General features: G+C 47.9%; 1 protein-coding gene across 9 annotated transcripts in view; it reads right to left on the reverse strand.

Annotated features, from left to right (window-relative positions):
- Positions 1-21382, reverse strand: part of nek7 (NIMA-related kinase 7) — a 353502-nt gene that overhangs the window by 222935 nt on the left and 109185 nt on the right. The gene's annotated exons all lie outside the window — the stretch shown is intronic.

Raw genomic sequence — 21382 nt, forward strand, 5'->3', positions numbered from 1 at the left:
CGTGCAGCACGTGCTAAAACATCTAGTCCTGGCTTCAGAAATTCTGCACAAACCACTTGCACCCAGGCATAAGTGCATCTTCCTGGACAACAGTCTGAGCAGAAATGACACAGAGCAAGGCAAGCTACAAGAATTGGAGGGGGTGGAGGGGTGCAAATTCTACTGCTTCAAACTCAGTGAGGAAGAATGTATCAGATGTCACTGAGGTCATTACTGAAATCTGCCACCTGTTGCAGCCTCAAAAAGGACAAAGATGGTATTGCTGGTGACTATGAAGTGACCATAGCTACAAGCCAGTAACATATCTTGGCTGTAGGAAGCAATATTTGCTGGCTCACCATTCACTGTTACATTGAGATCACTAATGCCCTGCATTTCAAGCAAACTGAATACGTCACTCACATTTGCCAGAGGGAATCAGATGGAATTAACATTGCAGGCTTCCCCGTGACGCAAGGTTCTATTTACTACAGTGCTTTACTGACACCCCATTGAACTCAATATACCACAACCAGAAAGGATTCCACCCTCTCAATGTTGATATGCATATCATACAGTCCAGATCCCTGGCAACAATCGTGATGCCTTCAATTTGTGGCAATCTACTGTACCACATTAAGCACCATGACAATCCAAAAGGGGTGAATGGGCAATGGGACAATTCACTGATCAAATGGCTCATGATGTCAGTGTCCAACTCACACACATGGGTCAGCACACATATAACAAAAGCCAAGTGAAGAGCAGACCACTGAGGCGCTTAAACAATGTTTCCCCTTCTTGGATAACTCTGCAGCAGCAACGCAGCACTCACTAAAGAACGTGTCAAGATTCATTCCGGTTTTCTTCAGACCACAAATTTGCCAGTATGATTGCTCAAACCTAGTCACCAACCATACAGCAACCAACCAAGAGGGAAGCAACTGTCCCCCTTTCTAACTGGACTGTCCATATTGCTTTGAGGTGCCACGCCCCCCTTTATGCACTAATATCCAGTTATAATGACAGCAGATTTAGCCTATGTGGACCAAGTTTAACTTGTATTACAGCAGTGTACTTGCATGGTTTCAAGTCTGAGCATCCCCTCCACAGCCTTCTGCAATAAAGAGTTCCACAGATTCACCACCATCTGGCTGAAGAAATTCCTCCTCAACTGTTTTAAAGGATTATCCCTTTAGTCTGAGGCTGCAGCCTCAGATTCCAGCTTTTCCTCTCCACGTCCACTCTATCTAGGCCGTTCAGTATTCTGTAAGTTTCAATAAGTTCCCCCTTCATTCTTCTAAATGAGTAGAGACCCAGAGTCTTCAACCTCTCCTCCTATGGCAAGCTCTTCCTTCCGGGGATCATTCTTGTGAACTTCCTCTGGACCCTTTCCAAGGCCAGCACATCCTTCCTTAGATAAGGGCCCCAAAACTGCTCACAATTCTCCAAATGGGGTCTGATCAGAGCCTTATACAGCCTCAGAGGTACATCCCTGATCTTGTATTCTAAGCGTCGACATGAATACTAACATTGCATTTGCCTTCCGAGCTGCCGATTGAACCTGCACGTTAATCTTAAGTGAACCTTGAAATAGGACCCCCAAGTCCCTTTGTACTTCTGATATCTTAATCCTTTTCAAATTTAGAAAATAGTCTATGCCTCCATTCTTCCGACCAAAGTGCATAACCTCACAATTTTCCACATTGTATTCCATCTGCCACTTCTTCGCCCACTCTCCTAGCCTGTCCAAGTCCTTCTGTAGCCCCCCTGCTTCCTCAATACTACCTGTCCCTTTGCATATCTTTGTATCATCTGCAAACTTAGGAACAGTTTCCTGAGCTCCTTCTTCCAGTTCTTTACTATATATTGTGAACGGTTGTGGTCACAACACCGACACCGGAGGCATCCCATTAGTCACCGGCTGCCATCCCATAAACAACCCCTTTATCCCCACTCTCTGCCTTCTGCCAGTCAGCCAATCCTCTATCCATGCCCGTCTCTTACCCTTCACACCATGGGTTCTTAACTTATTTAAAAGTCTGCTATACGGCACCCTGTCAAAGGCCTTCTAGAAATCTAAATAGATCACGTCCATTGGTTCTCCTTTGTCAAGTTTCCATGTTACCTCCTCAAAAGAACTTGAATAGATTTGTCAAACATGACCTCCCCTTGACAAAGCCATGCTGACTCAGTCCTATTTTATCATACACTCCCAAGTACGCCGCAAACTTATCTTTAATAATGAACTCTAAAATTGTACCAGTGACCTGAGTCAGGCTAACCGGCCGGTAATTTCCAATCTTCTGCCTCCCTCCCTTCTTGAACAGAGGCGTTACATTAGGCATTGTCCAGTCCTCTGGGAGCTTCCCCGACTCCAGTGATTCCTGAAAGATTAGCACCAATGCCTGCACAATCTCCTGAGCTACAACCCTAGGGTGCAGTCCATCTGGTCCAGGTGATTTAACCACCTTCAGACCTTTCAGTTTCCCCAGAACCTTCTCCTTAGTGATGGCCACTAACATTTAACTCTGTCCTCTAATTCTCTTCCCGTGTCAGTTTGTATGCATTCTCCCCATCTCCCATTTCATTCCTTGTGGGTTGGCAAAATCCAGCCAACTATGTGCGGATCTCACCCCCAAGCTAATCTCTAAAGAACACACAGGGTCAATATCTGTGCTGGTGTTTGCAAGTGAGAAAATAACTGACAGCTTTCTTTGTCATTGCTCTCTTCTTGCTGTTCCACTGTTGCCTGGCCAGGGTGCAGCAATTTGGTATCTGGAAAAAGGGAAATGAGGAGGACGATTCAGTATGACCATACTATCTTGGTTTGAGCCCTGCCACTGTCTTTGGCCTCAGTCATGGCCAGTCCAATGACAATCATCTCTCTTACATGGCTACAGGCATGCAGTTTTACTTGTCCTCAGCTGGTTAGTTGTGATGCCTCCTATTATATACCATCATGTTCTGCTAGTGAAGTGTATCCTTAAGTGTAATACGTTTGGATGTGGTTGAATAAATGACACTACGTTAAGGGGTGAGATGTGGGTGTGAGGCTTGCAGTAGCTCTATATGCGTGGGTTTGCGTCAAAAGAGATTGGTCGGTGAGTGACGGGGGTGTACTGCATTAAGCAATATGTAAGACTTGTGGAGCAGTTGGTGGAACTTGACATTTGAAGAGGAAATCAATGACCTTGACCATTCCCATAAGATCATTGAACTCTTTACGGCACTGCATCCAAGTCTCTGGAGTAAGGCTTCTGTCATTGACTGCCACAGCTATCTGCTCCCACAGCCTTCATAGCTTGTTTAGCAGGCTGCCAGGCCCTCTGCATGCATAGATTACGTCTCTCCTCCTGCAGACTTCCTCCACCAAGAAGCACATACTCTCTGCCGTGTTGTGCCATAATTCGGTGTTCCTTTTGCTTACACCCTCTCCTAAAACCACGTGTTTCAGCCAAAATACACCTGCCCTTTTAGAGGTGCTGGATGGCTTTAAGCAGTGGAGACTAGCTTTAAATGATGCGTGCATCACACAAACCTGGCTCCCCTGCGGAGGTGTGCAGCCACTTAACAGCGTGATCAGTGCTGGCTGCACATAGTTACCATACAACTCAGCAGGCAACAAGACATCGGAATGCTGCCTGCATCAGAAGCAATGGGCAGAAGTCAATTATACCTCATGATACCCAAGCCCTCATGGAGGGTCCTGGTCAATTTTGCAGCCATTGATTCAAATGCAGATTCTAAATTGACGTTGAATTTATTATCTCTTTACAAGTATACAAGTTACATTTTTAAGACCATTTCAGCCAAAAGTCAGCAGATCGGCTTTCACATGGGTAATGTTTTTGGAGGATTGAGTTGGGCCCAGAAAAGAACATTTCAGGGGGATAAAGTAAAAACGAACAACATTGAAGAATTTATATTAATTCTGTTACATGTATGTAGTTTATAATATTACAAACTGTACACCTCCCATCCAGCACAATGGTCCAAGCCTTCCAGTTAGAGACTGGATGCATGACTGAGATGCACATTGGCACCCTGTGGAAATCCATATGTGTGGATCTACGTGAAAAGTGTCCGAAGTTTCAACTTGTGCCATGTGCAACTCATTGCTCCCAGAGCCCCTACACAAATGCCTCCTACTCAGAGTCAGAGACTTTGGACAGTTCTGTGGCAACTACGTAACAACACAACCGACACGTCTCCCCCCACTGAACCCCATAGCCCATCCAACCACCCAACTTAACCAAGACGGCCACCTCACACACCTCCCTCACCTAGCCCCATCCTCACTTACCCACCTCACCCACTTATTTCATCCCCCTACCCATTCACTTATTCCTCCACGCACCAATTCACACATTCACTAACATTCAAACTGGATCTTAAAAGTCACCATGTGGCAGCTAGTGTAGCAAAGAGAGCATTTTGTGTCGCCCCCACCATCCCAAAACTCTGCCTCACTTCAAAAGAGCTCTGTGGGATACTGCGCTCTGCATCTGGGCTTGGAAGGTCCCAGAAGAAATGCAAGCAACATCAAGTTAAGTAAAAAGATGTGGTGGTGGGAGAATTTTCGAGCAGTGTGACAAGCCAGCGATGATTAGCCGCTCCTCGGAAGATTTAGCCCAATATAAATATATACCACAACAAATTAATTGCATACACACTGCTCACTATCCGAATGCCCAAACAATTCATCCCAATAGCCCAATTGTATAACATGGTATAAATCTCCTTTATCTTCATCAGTAGCACTCGTAGCTTCGGCATGATCATTCAACAACTAATTGTCCCCAGAAGAGTCAAACACATTTAATATTCCACATTTAGAATTTTTTGTTGTTGACAATATTGCGATGAAGTTCATTCCATGCACTTATGGCCTATCGGCACAAGGTTGTTAAGTGAGGGTTCTCACATATTTCTACACTTAGTGAATGTTTTTTCATCTGCCAACATCCAATTGTTCCACTTCTTTTGGATACTGTCCTTGAGGCACTTACTTATACAAACATCCAAGAGCTGAACAGCACCTGTAATTGCCAATTCAGTGTTGGTTTGATCTCACTTCATGGGCTACACGTTGACAAGGTGGGATTTGAATATGTTGCAGATGAGCAAATATTTTACTTTGCGTAATTCATCTGGTCTCAAATACAACAATTCTTTGATCCATTCCTTGCGACATCCTTCATCCATCCAGACTATCTCATGCACGTGAACAGCATTTCTCTCTGGGGAGACATTTGTGCTTGAATATCACCATCACAGTGGTGAGTAGGGTCCTGTCCTGGCTGGGACATACTTTTAGTTAATGTATATGCGCTCAATTGGGACAACGCAGACTTTGTTAAGAATCTGTTAGCGCCCGTCCGGACTTGGATTCACATCAGCTGATAATGCGTTGGGGGGGGGGCAATTTTAATTGTGTGATGGATCCCAGGGTGGATAGGTCTACCCCCAAGACAATGGTCAAGTTGGGGATGGGAAAGGATCTGGGGTTATTTATGGATCAGATGGGGGCGTGGATCTGTGGAGATTTCAGCATTCGGGAAAGGAGTATTCTTTCTTCTCCCATGTACATCGGGTATACTCATGTATTGATTTTGTTCTGGTAGGGAAGCCAGTGCTGTCAGGGGTTGTGGTCCGGGGGGGAAGTTGATTTCTAATAGGCCCACAGGGATAAAGTTGAGAGGGAGGAGAGGCAGAGGTTGATGGATGCTATTGTAGACGTGGATCGGAGGCACTCTGTGGCCCTGGCTAGGGAGCTGTTGGCAGAAGGAAGAAACTGCAGGGAAATAGGAAAGGTGGTGGGGCCAGCTTTGCCGCTCAAGAGGGGTTCAGTATGGATATAGGGAGAAGACTAGCCAGCTGCTCGCCCACCAGGTGAGGCAACAGGCGGCTGCACGGGAAATTGAGGTGAGGGAGACAGGAGGAGGGTTGGTGACGATGGCGGAAAAAATCAATGAGAAATTTGAGACGTAATAGAAGAACATAAGAACTAGGAGCAGGAGTAGGCCATCTGGCCCTTCGGGCTTGCTCTGCCATTCAATGAGATCATGGCTAATCTTTTCTGGACTTAGCTCCACTTTCCCGCCCGAACACCATAACCCTTTATTCTTTTATTCTTCCAAAAAACTATCTTTATCTTGGAAACATTTAATGAAGGAGCCTCAACTGCTTCACTAGGCAGGGAATACCATAGATTCACAACCCTTTGGGTGAAGAAGTTCCTCCAAAACTCGGTCCTAAATCTACTTCCCCTTATTTTGAGGCTATGCCCCCGAGTTCTGCTTTCACCCGCCAGTGGAACAGCCACCCCGCATCTATCCTATCTATTCCCTTCATAATGTTATATGTTTCTAGAAGATCCCCCCACATTCTTCTAAATTCCAACAAGTACAGTCCCAATCTACTCAACCTCTCCTCGTAATCGAACGCCCTCAACTCCAGAATCAACCTAGTGAATCTCCTCTGCACACCCTCCAGTGTCAGTACGTCCTTTCTCAAGTAAGGAGACCAAAACTGAACACAATACTCCAGGTGTGGCCTCACTAACACCTTATACAGTTGCAGCATAGCCACCCTATTCTTAAACTCCATCCCTCTAGCAATGAAGGACAAAATTCCATTTGCCTTCTTAATCACCTGTTGCATCTGTAAACCAACTTTTTGTGACTCATGCACGAGGACCTTCTATCAGGGGATGTATAGGTCTGAGCCCCGGGAGGACGACACAGATATGGGGCATTTTTTGGATGGGTTGGTGTTTCCGTAGGTGGAAATAGGGAAGAGACACGGATTGGAGGCACCATTGGGTTTGCAGGAGATAATGGGATATGTGGGGTTGATGCAATCAGGGAAGGCACTGAGGCCGGATGGCTTTCCAGAAGAATTTTACAAACAATTTTTGGCAGAGTTGGCCACCCATCTCCTGGATATGTAAACTCAATCGTTGGTGAGGAGGGAGTTGATGGCCATACTTGCACAAACTTCTATTTCCTTGATCCCAAAGAAGGAAAAAGACCCAACAGATTGTGGGTCTTACAGGGCCAATTCCTTTCTGAATCGAGATATGACAGCATTGGTTAAGGAGCTGCCAAGGAGGTTGGAAGGGTGTGTGCCGGATCTGGTCTCGGAGGACCACACTGGGTTTGTCAAGGGACGGCAGTTGTCAAGCAACATCAGGAGGCCTTTGAATGTGGTAATGACCCCGTCAAGCGGTAGAGTGTTGGATGTTATCATATCAATGGATGCAGAGAAGGCCTTTGGACCAGTAGAATGGAGGTACCTGTTTAAGACCCTGAGGTTTGGGTTTGGACCAATGTTGGTTGGATGGGTGCATTTGCTGTATGCATATAAGGTGTTGGTGAGGCCACATCTGGAGTATTGTGTTCAGTTTTGGTCTCCTTACCTGAGAAAGGACATATTGGCACTGGAGGGTGTGCAGAGGAGATTCACTAGGTTGATCCCAGAGTTGAGGGGATTAGATTATGACGAGAGGTTGAGTAGACTGGGACTGTACTCATTGGAGTTTAGAAGGATGCGGGGGGATCTTATTGAAACATATAAAATTATGAAGGGAACAGATAGGATAGATGCGGGCAGGTTGTTTCCACTGGTCGGGGAAAGCAGAACTAGGGGGCATAGCCTCAAAATAAGGGGAGGTAGATTTAGGACGGAGTGTAGGAGGAACTTCTTCACCCAAAGGGTTGTGAATCTCTGGAATTCCTTGCCCAGTGAAGCAGTTGAGGCTCCTTCTTTAAACGTTTTTAAGAAAAAGATACATGCCTTTCTAAAGAATAAAGGGATTCGGGGATATGGCGTATGGGCCGGAGAGTGGAGCTGAGTCCACAAAGATCAGCCATGATCTCATTAAATGGCGGAGCAGGCTCGAGGGGCCAGATGGCCTACTCCTGTTCCTAGTTCTTATGTTCTTATGTTCTTATACCTGCTATCCCTGTTGTTGTTTGTGTTGACTATTGGGTCCTTGGCGATTGCGCTATGAGCTTCAAGAGTGGAAGGGCAGTGAGGGGAGGATGATTTATTGTTATCCATTTCAAACCCGCTGGAGTGCATGGGGAAAATAATGGACCAACTGGGGAAGTTTGATGCATTTACTGGGTACAAACGGAACGTGGCAGAAAGTGAGGTTTGATGCATTTTCTGGGTATCAGCGGAACGTGGTGAAAAGTGAAATTACCACCGGTGAATGCCCAGGGGAGGAGTGTGAATCTGGGAGCCCTGCCATTCAAGGTGGCCGGCATTTGGGACAAACAAAGCTAAGCCAGACTCCCCGGCGCCAGCAGGAGCCAACACAAAAGAGGTTAACGGACACCTCAAGACCGCCCATCGATCAGGGAACCACTCCAGTATTGGAGAAATCGAACCAAGCGATTGGAACGAAGTCCAATCACTTGGAACCAGGTACAGGGTCCGCCCCGAAAGGCAGGAAGCCCCTGGGGACTATAAAGTTAAGCTCCCAAGTTGAAATCGTTCTTCTTGATCGGGTCACTCAGCAACGCGAACCAACCTTGACCGTGACCGGTTCAACTGCCGCCGAAATCCAGTAAGTCTGAAGTCAACACTCGCTACGAGATAGGCGCTCCTAGCTACCAATCCGTACCAACTTCGAATCCCGCAGACTCAGAACCCGAACGAAAGGCCATTTGTTCCCCTGACATTGTGGGCCAGTCCGAAGCTAAGTATAGGCCTGTTAGTTGTAGACGTAGAATTTGTGCATGAGTAGCGATTACTGTGCATAATAAATGTGCTTTGATTTGAATCTTACTAATCAGTGTATTGAGTTATTGATCATTACTTGAACTTGAACCTCATGGCGGTATCATAAAGATACCTGGCGACTCGAGAGCAAAGGTTATAAAACAGAGCCAATTGAACCAACCAAAAGTTAGCAACATATTACTGACGACATCTGACGGGACCCGAACTAGAAGTGGCTTAACCACTCCGGGAGAACCCAAAAATTTGAATTAGAGATCCAACTGGGAACAAAAAACCACAAGTGTTCAAGCAGTTCTGATCAATCCTCATAATTCGGAAGTGTGTTAAATGCATGCTAACTAACAGGGCTATAAGGTAAACTGATAGATTTTTTGTTGCAACAAAACTGTCGGGAGTTTGTATTTTGGAAAATAGCCAAAGCTGTACCGTAATTACAGCACCGCCTTAGTCCCCCTGTTCCAAATTTAAAAGAAGCATTCAGATAAGAAAGGTGGCAATGCAGGCAATGCAGCACCCCATGAACCCAGAAGAATTTGCGGTTGCAGCGACCAGCAGCAGTAGAGTAGGAGAGTGTCCCGTATGGGAGGAAGAAATCAGGAAGTACGTCAAAGGGAAAGGATGGCCCCTTTGGAGCGAATTCTGTAGCAATGAAGAAACAGGTCCCGGGAGTATAGGACATACTTGGTGGGAGAACCTGAGCGAGATTCACAAGAAGAGCTTAGGAAAAGCTCGCAAGCCGATGGCAATAGTGTCCTGCTTGGCACAATTGCGAGGCACAGAGGAGGTCGTTAGGACGCTCCGGAAAGAGATAGAAGGCATACATCAAATGAGCAAGGTCGATGTTAGTGAGGTAGAAAGAGAGAATGTAGAGTTAAGGAGGAAGTTGGCAGCAAAAGACAGAGAGGTGGATGATGCCAAGTGGGCACACCAGTCTTGTCTGGCGCACTTAAGCAGCTTCCAGTCCCAGTACGAAAAGGCCTATCAGGACACGCAACGTGCAGTCCTGGTACGTGAAGAAACTGAGAAGCAGGTAGAAGCATTGCAGAGGCAGTGTAGTGACCTGAAGGCAGCGTTAAGAGCACTCCATGCTGCCACCACGGAGCAAAGACAAAGCTCGTTAGACCATGCAAAGTGCCGGCAGCAGATTGCAGAGCTGCAATCTCTGCTTTCAGTTCAAAAAGGATTCCAGAACACCTTTGGAGCAAAATTAGATGAGGAAGACGGCCCTGATTGGGAAGAGATAAATGAGACAGCGCAGAGATAAGTTCAGGGAACATGTGCGCAAGGAAAGCCCCAAAGTGAAAAGCGCCCCAACCCCCACAGAGCAGATAGTTCAGGCTCCAATGAACCCAGTCACCGCCCACCGCACAGCTACATCGGACGATACGGAATTTCTGGACACCACCGCCTTAACAGTGACCCAATTACGGGACGCGTGCGAGAAAATCACACCGTTCCTCCCCACCTCAGACCTCCACCATTTCTTTGCCAGAGTAAAGCAGCAGGCGACCAGGTACGGCCTGGATGAGCAAGAGCATGTAAAGCTCACAGTTTTGAGTCTAGACCCTTCGGTCGTAGCAGCCCTTCCCGACCCACAGAATGTAGGAGGAGGCACCCTTGCAGAAATGCATACCGCGGTCCGAGACGCGATCGGGTATAACCGGGGTGACCCCGTAGATGGCCTCAATAAATGCAGGCAAAAGAAAACCGAACACCCCACAGCGTTTGCTGGACGCCTGTAGATCCACTTTGCAGCAGTTTTTGGAGACTTAGACCGTGCCCATTTGTCCCCAGACAACATGGCCAAACGGACCCGCACCCTTATCTCCCATGCCACAGAAACAGGACAAAAAGCTTGCACGAATTATGATCCCTCCAAGGAGGCTCATAACGAGAAATGGGTCATAAAAAGATTGTCCCACACCTGGGAGCAGTCTGTACAAAACAAACCCGCAGTTAAAAATCCCGAAGAAAAGCAGTCCGACGCAGACATACAGACCAGAACCCCGCATGGGTAAATGAAAGCAAGAACAGCCCCCCACAAAAGTCACAGGAGTGTTACAACTGTGGACAGTCGGGACATTTTGCAAGGGAATGCAATGCCCCACCAAAGCCACAGAGGGCCCAGCAGACGGGCACTCTAAGTAGGAATAAGACAGAGCCCATACATAGTGTGAGCACCCGTTCAGATCAGACGGACCTGAACGGAACGGACCGACGGTGTTCGGACTCCCCCAGTTGGGTCTGCTACACCCTTTGGAACAGGTCCGGACGACCGATAGTTGCAGCGAAGATACGGGGACAGCCCATCGAGTTTCTCTGGGACACAGGAGGGTCCCGCACCACAATAAATTCCTCCACCATGTTCCAAAAGGACACGTGGCCCACTACAGCCACTATCACCCTCAGCGGCTTTCCAGGTCACTCACAGCAGGGACACATCACAGCCCCTGTACCCATTCAAATCGGCAACATCACCACCAAGCACCCCATAGTTTTAATTGACCTGCCCCACACAGCAGAACACATTCTGAGAATCAATTTTATGAATTCCCACACCTATCATTTGATTCAGTCAACCAGTGTGTCTGGAAAATGGCAAAATCCGCAAGAGCCCACGCAACGCTCACAATAGGTGAATACTCCAACAAAATTTGCGCAGTAGGCGAATTTTGGTTTAACCAGACGACAATTAGCACGGACAAGCAGGTTAGGGCAGTTTTACAGAACAACAGGACAGCATCCGCGACCCACAAGCACGACTGTGGCAGGATGACTGGTTCAGTACAAATCGCAGGACCTGACCCTAGACACCAAAAACAGTCTGGATTTCCCCAAGAGGCAGAGGGATAAATCTCAAAGGTAATCGACAGCTTATTAGAGCAGGGTGTACTTAGATCAGTAGCCTCCACTAATAATGCCCCGATTTGGCCAGTGAGAAAGCCCGATGGATCATGGCGCCTGACCATCGATTACCAGGAACTCAACAAAATCACCCCCGCAGCAGCCCCCACAGTAGCCACAAGCCCCGAGACCATGCTCAAGCAAGGACTCAATTCCCGATACTTTACGGTTTTGGATATCAGTAATGGATACTGGTCCATTCCATTGGCAAAGGCGTGCCAGTACGAATATGTCTTCACCTTTAAAAACCAACAGTACACGTGGACATGCCTTCCACAAGGATTCCACAGCTCCCCCTCCATTTTCCACCGACAGCTGGCAAATAGTTTATCAAAATCTTCTCGCCCCGAATGTCTTGCCCAGTACGTAGACGACCTACTACTGCAGACAGACACCAGGGAAGAGCACATCGAGCTTCTGTCCTAACTCCTGGAACTCCTACAAGCGATTGGATGCAAAGTTAACCCCAAAAAGGCCCAGATTTTGGAACACAGTGATATATTTGGGTACAATTATCACACATGGTAAACGCGAGATCGAGCACAAAAGGATTGACTCAATTGCTAAATTGCCCCTTCCCCAGAACGTTTAAGCCCTCCGGTCGTTTTTAGGACTGGTTGGCTACTGCCGAAACCACATTGACGGTTTCGCTAGCAAGGCAGCACCCCTCTCAGACCTCCTAAAGAAAGGAGCCCCCTGGGAATGGCTTCCGCAGCATAAGGATGCTGTGGATGCGTTGAAACAAGCACTCATAGCAGCCCCCACACTACAAGTTCCAGACCCGCTTTCCCCCTATGCGATAGAGGTAGCAAGCACAGACCGCACCCTTGCGGCCGTGCTCCTTCAGGAACGGCACGAACAGTTAAGGCCCGTGGCTTACGCCTCCAGAGTTTTAGATGCTGTGGAGCAGGGATTTTCAGCCTGTGAACGGCACCTGCTCGCAGTGTTATGGGCAGTACAGTATTTTTCGTACATTACCGGACTAAACCCCATCACTATTCTCACGGAACACACCCCCAACCAACTTTTACTGGACGGACGACTCAAGGATGGTACAGTTAGTCAGATAAGAGCAGCTAGATGGACCCTTCTTTTGCAGGGACGGGCATCACTGTTAAATGGACAAAGACCCACACCTTTTTAGCCGACAACCTACAGTACCCCGGAACCCCCCATGAGTGTGAAATTCTCTCTCCACACCACAACACAGGCCCCTTTATTGCTAAAACACCCCACAGAAAGATAGGTAGTTCAACCCGGAGCCCCAAGCACACAGACACGTGCGAACCCATAAATATATATGTGGATGGATCTTCCACAATATTAGAAGGAAAGCGCATAACAGGATGCGGTATTTACATCGAGGACGCGCAGGGACACGCCCTAGAAGAAATAGCAATAAAACTTCCAGGACACTTAGGCGCACAGGCAGCAGAACTTGCGGCCATCGCATACATAGTGGAACACCCAGATTCCTTCCCCAGCCCAGCAGACATATATTCGGACAGCCTCTATATCTGCAACAGCCTTACAAAATTCTTACCCCTGAGGAAAGCAAGAGGATTTGTTTCCGCAGACAGAAAACCCCTCCCTTCACCCCCATTGCTCCGTCACATTTTAGAGTGAGCACAGAACAGGACTTTTGGAAGAGTCAAAGTTCGTAGTCATCATCGTTCCTCCCCCACTGGAAATGTAAAGGCCGACGCACTGGCTAAAGCAGGTTCCAGGCATGGATATTTTTGGACACCTCCCGAAAGCGCACCAGTGAATGCAATTCAGGTCTCGCAGACTAATATTGAGGATTTAGTGCAGGCCCAGAAGCAGGACAGCAATCTCAGGGAGATTTTGAAAGGAAACTATCCAGAACCCTACGATAGATTCAAAAATGCTCTGACCACACATGACGGTGTGGTGTTAAAAGACACCCTTTATGTAGTTCCTGAACAGGACAGGAATCAACTGATTTGTTTATTCCATGACGGTCAAGGACATCAGGGAATCGATCCCACTACAGCCCACCTCAGACAGCTCTGCTGGTGGCCGAGTTTAAAGGACGATGTAAATCACTACATTGAGAATTGCCTTATCTGTGCCCAGAACAACCCGGACAGATACGCAAAAAAGGCTCAGCTCAGTCACACCCGACCCGTTAATGGCCCCTGGACTAACCTCCAGATTGATTATATAGGACCATTGCCCCCTTGCAAGAATGGTTATAAATATGTACTCGTGGTGATAGACACGTTTACAAAATGGGTGGAAGCATTCCCATCCAGAACAAACACAGCAAAGACCACAGCCATGATTTTAACCCACCACATCTTTATGAGATGGGGACTCCCCAGCAGCATTGAATCCGACCAAGGTTCCCATTTTACGGGACGTGTCGTGAAGAACATCCTCACGATATTTGGCATTACCCAAAAATTACACATTGCATACCACCCCCAGTCGAGTGGTATCGTGGAGCGCATGAATCGGACCCTAAAATCAACGCTCAGAAAAATGGTCCAGCAAAACAACACCACTTGGGACTCGGTCCTCCCTTTTTCGCTGATGTTTTTGCGAAATACAGTTTCAACATCCACAGGTTACACCCCACACACTCTCATGACCGGACGCCCCATGAAAGTCACAGAGTTTCTATTAGGATTAGATTTGACCAGCCCCGAAGTGACGGCCCTCACACACGAGAAAGCAGTCGAACAATTAGTGGCGAATGTTAAAACGGCTCAGCTAGCAGCCGCAGTGAAATTGGGCACAAGAAAGAAACAGAGGCCTGTTTCGATAAGACAGTGCATGCGACCGAGTTCAGTGTAGGACAGTAAGTCATGCTCTCCATATACAACCCCAGCACATTCCTGTCACCAAAGTATTCGGGTCCGTACTCCATTGCAGACAAAGTAAGCCCTTCCGTCTACAAAATAAAGTACCCCAATGGAAAGACTGCGTGGTTCCATATCAACCAGATGAAGGCATATGGAACACAGTCTAACCACGCACACCACGTCATGCTCTTCGCAGCAGACCACGCCCCGCCCACAGCCAACGTAACCCTACCCTCCCCAACACGTCCAGCCCAGCCACAGACTCAACCTCGACTCCACCCCCGAAATATACACTCTGCCCCGGCACGCCCAGACAGCAGCAGCGACAGCGACTGTGATTCGGACAATAGCCACAGCACACCTCCCTACTATCCCCATGCAAAAGGACCGACACCCAGCGAATCTGACCACGATTCAAGTTATCCCTTCACGATCACGTTCCTAAACAAACCCCACCACCGACCTACAATGACGACCCCGATTCCGTCCCCACAGAACTAGACACCACCTTTTGGCACAGAGATAATTTGTACAGACTCGTCCGGAACGACGCGAGCGATCCAAAATAACACCATGCAGCCCTATCAGCCCTGATACACTCGAGAGTTTGACATCCGGGAGAAGATGACGATTTTGAGTCTGACTCCCAAAACGAGAACCCCTGTTCGCAACCGATAACTGAGGTGTCCAGATGATGTTTTAAAAGGAACCGCTTGGGAGAAACGGTGTCCTTTCTGATGGAACCTGCAGCATGTTTTATGTTGTTTGTAGTGTTTTGTTAAATGTTGCATGTTAGACTGGAAAAATAAATTTCCACGGCCCCACGACACCACCCTTCTGACGCCCACTGGCAGTCAGAGAAACTAGTTTGGCCAGACGCTAGTTCAGCGGAACTAGTTTGTCCGTAGAGACTTGTTAATGTCCCAGACGCCAGTTCAGCGGAATTCGTCTGTCGACAGATACACAGAACCCCGTTCGTAACTGCAAGGTAGGGCCAATACGGCAACCCCCCACGATGACTACATTTCTTGCCCGTCCTTGTCGGTTGCTCAGGCAGTGGAGAAACGGCATTGGGACCCGCCCTGCCTGGGAACCCCCCTCTGGTCAGCTACGCTTGGGTAGAGGACACACGGCATTGGTCGCCGTCCTACCCGGGGACTTCACCCAAATCGTACCCGTCGCGGCCCATACGCACCTCATTTCGGCAAGTTTTGTTCAAAAAGTTTTCTTCTGTTTTCAGGTGACCCGGAGGTTGCCAACCTTACGCTATTTACATCCTCAAACATTTGGATGGTAAATCGCACAGTCTGCGAGACGGCTCGCACTGGTTCATTATTTGTAAGTGTGTCTTGTCCTAAAATTCGGTTTTTGAAAAATAAAATGAGGGAGTCACACATAGTGACCAATTAGAAAGGGAGTAATTGGCACCAAGGTCAGACAGGCTATCATACGAGATATTAAACCAAGATAGTAACAGACACTATGCTTGATCACACAGAACTCCAGAAGCTTCAGGACCAGAGAAAAGAGAAGAGAAGAGAAAAGAAAAGAGTGGAAGAATAAGAACCATGAGGACATCCTCCGCGTGGCTCATAACCCTAATGGACATTTAGTTGTGCACGAACGCGAACCCGCTGACCTCAACTCCCCCAGCCGTTAATGATTCACTTCCCCACAGTACCCAAAGCCCAGTCACAAGCGACACCACACCATCTTGGTGTGACAGGTTTATAACCTGGTACTCCCTGTCCTACTTGATAGAATCCCTATTGGTATTGGCGATACTCTGCTGCATCATGCAGACTATTCGTCTGAGAAAATGGAGAAGGAGAGCCTACCGCGCTCGCACCCCGGTATATAGGATCAGATCCCCTATTTTCGGATATGACCAGACCCCCGACCCCCGCGATCTATGATAAAGAGCATTCGTTTGCAATTTGTTGTAAATAAAGAAATGTTCATGAGCAATTGTACAATCCTGAGCTTGACTGCCAAGCCAGAAAATGTGTATAATACTGCTATGATTTTGTTTGTATGGTTTAGGAAGTTAGTGTGATGAAATGTTTGAGTGAGTGTAGATTATTAAGGAGTTAGAGATTCCGATTTTCTTGCTTTGTAATGCATGCCCCTGTTTGACATAGCGCCCCTCAGAATTGCCAGTTAAAACATTTTTGCATAGTTATGGTCAGTGTAGAGGCCATAGACGAGTGCTCGCCGGGTCATGGAATGAAAAACAACGCAGTTATCTGATCCTTCACGCTACGCGTTAGGATCACAAGGAGGGTGTGTAGCCACCTGGGTTGGCCAAGTCCCGATTTAAAATGGAGAACAGCAAAGGCTGCAGGGAAATTCAGCCAACACAGGCAGAAACCAGCAGCTGCAAGTTACTGTGTATTAAACGCTGCAAAAGCCCAGACAGCATCGATACAAGCAGCCATCAGCATAATAATGTAGCAGCCATCTACATACCAAGACGCGATCCCCGGGAAAAATTGCAACATCTGGGACAAACAAAGCTAAGCCAGACTCCCCGGCGCCAGCAGGAGCCAACACAAAAGAGGTTAACGGACACCTCAAGACCGCCCATCGATCAGGGAACCGTTCCAGTATTGGAGAAATCGAACCAAGCGATTGGAACAAAGTCTAATCTCTTGGAACCAGGTACAGGGTCCGCCCCGAAAGGCGGGAAGCCCCTGGGGACTATAAAGTTAAGCCCCCAAGTTCAAATCGTTCTTCTTGACTGGGTCACTCAGCAACACGAACCAATCTTGACCGTGACCGGTTCAACTGCCGCCGATATCCAGTAAGTCTTAAGTCAACACTCGCTTCAAGATAGGCGCTCCTAGCTACCAATCCGTACCAACTTCGAATCCCGCAGACTCAGAACCCGAACGAAAGGCCATTTGTTCCCTGGACCTGGTGGGCCAGCTCGAAGCTAAGTATAGGCCTGTTTGTCGTAGAAGTAGCTTAGATGTAGAATTTGTGCATGAGTAGCGATTACTGTGTATAATAAATGTGCTTTGATTTGAATCTTACTAATCGGTGTATTGAGTTATTGATCATTACTTGAACTTCGTGGCGGTATCATAAAGATACCTGGCGACTCGAGAGCAAAGATTATAAGAGAGCCAATTGAACCAACCAAAAGTTAGCAACACTTCCTACTGCGTTTTTTTTCCATGAGGGTGGATAAATTAATTTCGGAATTTGTTTGGAAAAGCAAGACACCTAGGATTCAGAGCACCTTTTTGCAGAGAGGTCCGCAAGTGGGTAGGTTGACGCTCCCAAACCTATTGTACTATTATTGGGCGGCAAACGTGGAGACGATGAGACGCTGGTGCGGGGAGGGGGCGTCAGCATGGGTGCTTGTGGAGGAGGCCTTGTGTGGGGCCGAGTATGAGTGCCCTAGTGACAGCCCCGTTCCTCCTTTTTCCAGGTAGGCACACTAGTAGCCCCATCATTGCGTCATCTCAAAATTTGTAATCAGCTGGGGCGACACTTTGATCAAGGACATACATCGGTATTGGCCTCAATATGCAGGAATCACAGGTTTATACCAGGAGGAATGGATGCAATGTTCAGGAGTTGGTATGGGGAAGGGTTGGAGTGGGTTAGAGACCTGTTCGTAGTTGGAGGAATTGCAGGACATGTTCCAGTTGCCAAGGGGGAGCAGCCCTCGATCCCTCCGCTGCCAAAACATACACTGTTAGATCAGTTGTTAACTCAGGATGCACTGGGTGGGGAGAGAGACAGAGAGAGAGAGAGAGAGAGAGAGAGAGAAAGAGAGACATGGAAAGACAGAGAGAGAGAGAGAAAGAGATTTGACCTCATCCTGTGCTGGGGATTGTGCCTTACATAATTCAAGTTGGTACAAAGGGCTCATATGACTCAGGCTCATATGACTGGGTTTTTCCCAAAGTGGAGCATGTATGCGAGAGATGTGGGAGGGGGGCTGGCGAACCACGCTGATACCTTGCACAAAGTTTGGGACTTTCTGGTGGAATCTGAAGGTTCCCACGTATGCCTTTAAATGAATGAAATGTGGCAATTGCCCCCAAGTAATCATCACCATGCAGTTTGTGCCCCAAAAAATTAGGGTCGGCTTTTGCAAGAGGTATATGAAAAATTAAGGTTAGGGTATACAAGTATTCATGAGTTTCATGCAAAATTGGCAACATTTGTCACATGAAGAATATATTGGTAGGTAATTGAATTAATGAAGTTTTGGAAGACACATGAAAATACTCTGGAAAACTAAAGACTGTCGCTTACAGCCAGGCCACCACTACCACAATGCAATCCATTAACTGATACATGCAGACACAGTCCTGGTATCTAAGCTGTTGTGAATTACTTCAGTCCATTCTTTGAAAGGTCAAAAGCATGGGCTGGATTCGCCATTGCCTGACGCCAGGAGAGGGTTCCCCAAATCCAGAGGGGAATGGAGCGTCGGCTGAAAAAGTGATGAGCACCAATCCTTTTCTGATGCTCTGGTCCCCTGCCAGTGGCAGCAATGAGCTACACGCCATGTGCTGGCAGCACCATGCAAATCAGAGATTTCCCCAATTTGCATCGGAGTAACAGACTGGGAGTAGGACTATTGAGGGGGGAACAAAGAGGTAAGCAAACCTTTCAGGCTTGTTGAGGGGTGGAGTCCTGGACCTCTGAGGAGTAGGGGGAACAACTTGGTGGAAACTTGGTATCGACTTGAGGTGTCCCCCTTGGGATCGAGGTGCCTTGGCTGAGATCCGCATTGCTGCAAACAATGATTTAAACCCACCCCCTAGCTGCAACTTACAGCTTCCTAAGTTTTCAGACTGCTGACAGCATCCTGTAAATGCTCGGAGGGATTCTGGTCATGTGGATACCCAGCCAGCCCGCCGATATAGAAACCCTCATACCCCAGCAGTATCATCAAGTGGATGGACATGGCCACGCTCGACCGCCAGCCCACCAGGTGTTGACACTCCTCAGAAGCACAGCTGAGGAAGTAGGAATTGGCAGAGCTCACAAAGGACACATGGCCGTTGGAACCCACCTGCCATACAGCCCCTCTCAGAGTAAAAGCCTCGCCAGTGACACTATCAGGTAGTCCACCCCTGAGGATCAGGAAATGTCTCCAAGTCTTGCATGCCCACTGGACTCCTGATCCCATCAATCCCACTCCTGGCCAGGAAACGTGACCAGCTCCCTGTCACAACCAGTGTGTAAAACCCAGGCTCCGCTTAACACTGTAGCTAAGGTCCCAGTAAATGCACACATCCCGCGCTCACCCCCATCTGTAGGAACTGCCCTCACACCAGGCTCTTAGTATGGAGACAAATGGCTGCACAGTATGAATATCTCCACCACTGTAGCCACCTGGGTTGGCCACTTCCCGACTTAAAATGGAGAACCGCAAAGGCTGAAGGGAAATTCAGCCAACACAGGCAAAGACTAGCAAATACAGAAATCCTATGTGGATTGAAACCTGTAAGAAACCAGACAGCACTGAAACCAGCAGCCAACTGCATAGTAATGAGCAATTCCAAGGCACAATTACAACAGTTAAGGTGAATAAAGCCAAGTCAAACTCCTCGGCGCCAGCAGGAACCAAGACAAAGGAAGGCCAACGGACATTTAGGGACCACCCAGCAATCAGGGAACAACTCCAGTATTGGAGAAATCGATCCAAGTGATCGGGATGCAGTCCAATCACTTGGAACCAGGTACGGGGTCCGCCCCGAAGGGCGGGAAGCTTCTAGGGGCTATAAAGTAAAGCCCCCAAGTTCAAACCGTCCTTCTTGGGCAACTTGAAACAACCCGTGAGAGTGAACTGTCCAGCGGCCACGCCAACCAAGTAAGTCTCAAGTCAACGCTCGCTACGAGAAAGGCGCTCCTAGCTACAAGTCCATACCAGCTTTTGAATCCTGCAGACTCAGGACCCGAACGAAAGGCCATTTGTTCTCCTGACCTGGTGGGCCAATTCCGAAGCGAAGTATCGGCCTTTTAGTGATAGGAATAGTCTAGAAAATAGAGTTTATGCATGAGTAGTGATTTACTGTGTATAATAAATGTGGTTTGATTTGAATCTTACTAATTGGTGTGTTGAGTTATTGATCATTACTTGAACTTGAATCTTGTGGCGGTATCATAAAGATACCTGGCGACTCGAGAGCAAAGGTTAAACAAACAGAGCAAATTACGAATTAAGAGCCAACCAAAAGTTAGCAACACCACACAACCAGTTGCCACTGTCCTGGCAGAATTGCACAAGGCTCATCCAGTGAGGAGACCAATGGTAGATCACACTTGGAGAAGCAGGACAGGGGCCAATGAGCCTATTGCTGATGGTGAATAGTTAAAGCTCACTCAGTGGGGATGCTGTCCTACAAGGCAGGCTCACACTGCTGCCCCCATTCTCTGCCACTTTCTGATGAGGGTGTAACCATGTGGGACTTTCATGTGTGATGGACACCTTGCCTCCTCTCTCTTTCTCTCTCTCTCCCTACCCACCCCACTTTGTGAATAGGCCACGGTTTGGGACACCACAGCAATGCCCATGCCCATCTGCGCCCGAGGCAAGTTTGCCAGTGACTGGGCTCTGTCTTGCACCCCAGCCATGGACAACAACAGTGTCCCAAGCCTTGGACGCCCTGCCACATGACTCTGATGCCTTGCCCCAGGCCTTTCTTCGCGGGTGCCACCCTTGCAGTGTTGGCCTGGGTGCAACATTGTTTATTTTTTGTTTCTTTTAATAAATTTAGAGTATCCAATTCATTTTTCCAATGAAGAACTATTTAGAGTGGCCAATCCACCTACCCTGCACATCTTTGGGTTGCGGGGGCGAAACCCACGCAAACACGGGGAGAATGTGCAAACTCCACACGGACAGTGACCCAGAGCCGGGATCGAACCTGGGACCTCAGCGCCGTGAG

The sequence above is a fragment of the Scyliorhinus torazame genome, chromosome 7, assembly GCF_047496885.1.
Source record: "Scyliorhinus torazame isolate Kashiwa2021f chromosome 7, sScyTor2.1, whole genome shotgun sequence".
Classification (NCBI taxonomy): domain Eukaryota; kingdom Metazoa; phylum Chordata; class Chondrichthyes; order Carcharhiniformes; family Scyliorhinidae; genus Scyliorhinus; species Scyliorhinus torazame.